Source organism: Oncorhynchus masou, unplaced genomic scaffold, assembly GCF_036934945.1.
Source record: "Oncorhynchus masou masou isolate Uvic2021 unplaced genomic scaffold, UVic_Omas_1.1 unplaced_scaffold_3800, whole genome shotgun sequence".
Lineage (NCBI taxonomy): Eukaryota > Metazoa > Chordata > Actinopteri > Salmoniformes > Salmonidae > Oncorhynchus > Oncorhynchus masou.
The window spans coordinates 30,001-32,500 of NW_027010202.1; the positions used below are offsets into that span (position 1 = coordinate 30,001).

At 49.6% G+C, this 2,500-nt stretch overlaps 1 pseudogene; it reads right to left on the reverse strand.

Moving 5' to 3' along the window:
• LOC135534680 (type II inositol 3,4-bisphosphate 4-phosphatase-like) overlaps window positions 1-2,500 on the reverse strand; it is a 33,965-nt pseudogene that overhangs the window by 29,594 nt on the left and 1,871 nt on the right.

Here is a 2,500-nt window from a genome sequence, read left to right on the forward strand (position 1 = left end):
CAGGATTATTTTTGCTCTGACAATATAGATCAAATTAAGATCCTACAACTGTGCTCAACAGGCGGACCCTGGTCCAGATCCGGGTCTAGAACAGGGTCCAATATGGACCAAGGGACATTTAGGAACTCAGCGGGCCTCGGCGCCTGGTATCAGATGGACACATACGGAAAAAATATGTAGAATTGCAGAATGAGCTTTAAGTCCAAAATGTATCTCCGCCAACAAGGGGGGTGGGAAAACAGATTTTGGGTCACATTGTGTTGCTAGGGGTTTGTTACTACAATGTATAAAAGACAATATCCAGGCAAACCGTTGCCAACTAGGAAATTTGCGTGACTCCGTGACCCTGCCCCAAACCAAACACCACTTCCTCCTTATTATACACACCCAGCACTCCCATCTATCTTCTCTCTCCCACCTGTCAGTTTGCTGAGTTCTGTCAGTGTTTCCTGGTAGGTGCTGATCAGCTGACTGTAGTGGGCGATAACATCAGTCCTTAACCGATCCCAGTAGGGTGAAAGGTCACACAGGTCACAAAGCTCCTGGACCCTGAAAGAGAGAGAGAGAGAGAGAGAGAGAGAGAGAGAGAGAGAGACGGACAGACAGACAGACAGACCAGACAGACAGACAGACAGAGAGAGAGACAGAGACAGAGAGAGACAGAGACAGAGAGAGAGAGACAGAGAGAGAGACAGAGAGAGAGCAGAGACAGAGCAGAGAGAGAGAGAGCAGAGAGAGAGAGGCAGAGAGAGAGAGAGAGGACAGACAGAGAGAGAGAGACAGAGACAGAGACAGACAGAGAGAGACAGAGAGAGAGAGACAGAGACAGACAGAGAGTGAGAGACAGAGACAGACAGAGAGAGACAGAGACAGACAGACAGGAGAGAGAGAGAGAGACAGAGACAGAGACAGACAGAGAGCGAGAGAGAGACAGACAGAGAGAGACAGAGGACAGACAGACAGACAGGGACAGAGACCAGAGACAGAGAGAGAGACAGAGAGAGAGAGAGAGACAGAGACAGACAGAGAGAGAGAGAGAGACAGACAGGGACAGAGACAGAGAGGACAGAGACAGACAGAGAGAGACAGAGACAGACAGAGAGAGAGAGAAAGGCAGAGAGAGAGAGACAGAGACAGACCGAGAGAGAGAGAGAGAGAGAGGCAGAGAGAGAGAGACAGAGACAGACAGAGAGAGAGAGAGAGAGAGACAGACAGAGAGAGACAGAGACAGACAGAGAGAGAGAGAGAAAGGCAGAGAGAGAGACAGAGACAGACCGAGAGAGAGAGAGACAGAGACACAGAGAGAGAGAGACAGGACACAGAGAGAGAGAGAGAGAGAGAGAGAGACAGACAGAGAGACAGAGAGAGACAGAGACAGACCGAGAGAGAGGCAGAGAGAGACAGACAGGGAGAGAGAGAGAGAGACAGAGACACAGAGAGAGAGAGAGAGAGAGAAAGAGACAGAGACACAGAGAGAGAGAGAGAGAGAGACAGACAGAGAGACAGAGAGAGACAGAGAGAGAGAGAGGCAGAGAGAGAGAGACAGAGAGAGACAGAGAGAGAGACAGAGAGAGACAGAGAGACAGAGAGACAGAGAGAGACAGAGAGAGACAGAGAGAGAGAGACAGAGACACAGAGAGAGAGAGACAGAGAGAGAGAGACAGAGACACAGAGAGAGAGAGACAGAGAGAGACAGAGAGAGAGAGACAGAGACACAGAGAGAGAGAGAGAGTTGGAAGTTTCTTTTTACTTCTCTCTTAATGTTGTCAAAAGAAACCTCCATGAAATAGTTGATATGAAAGCAAAAGAGGCTCCTAAGATTGTCTTGGTTCCTGGAAAAACACTCAACTTTACTACAAGGTTTCATTTTCACTCATTGTTGATCATGTCTCTCAAAAGACAAATTGACATGTCTATAGCACTGGCCAAAACCCAAATGTCTGCCTCTACACATATGTTCAACAGTAACTGTGCAACCTGAGCCAGTTTGAGCCATGATGGCTGGAGTCCAGTTTGAGCCATGATGGCTGGAGCCAGTTTGAGCCATGATGGCTGGAGCCAGTTTGAGCCATGATGGCTGGAGTCAGTTTGAGCCATGATGGCTGGAGTCAGTTTGAGCCATGATGGCTGGAGCCAGTTTGAGCCATGATGGCTGGAGCCAGTTTGAGCCATGATGGCTGGAGTCAGTTTGAGCCATGATGGCTGGAGCCAGTTTGAGCCATGATGGCTGGAGTCAGTTTGAGCCATGATGGCTGGAGCCAGTTTGAGCCATGATGGCTGGAGTCAGTTTGAGCCATGATGGCTGGAGCCAGTTTGAGCCATGATGGCTGGAGTCAGTTTGAGCCATGATGGCTGGAGACAGTTTGAGCCATGATGGCTGGAGCCAGTTTGAGCCATGATGGCTGGAGCCAGTTTGAGCCATGATGGCTGGAGCCAGTTGAGGCCATGATGGCTGGAGCCAGTTTGAGCCATGATGGCTGGAGCCAGTTTGAGCCATGAT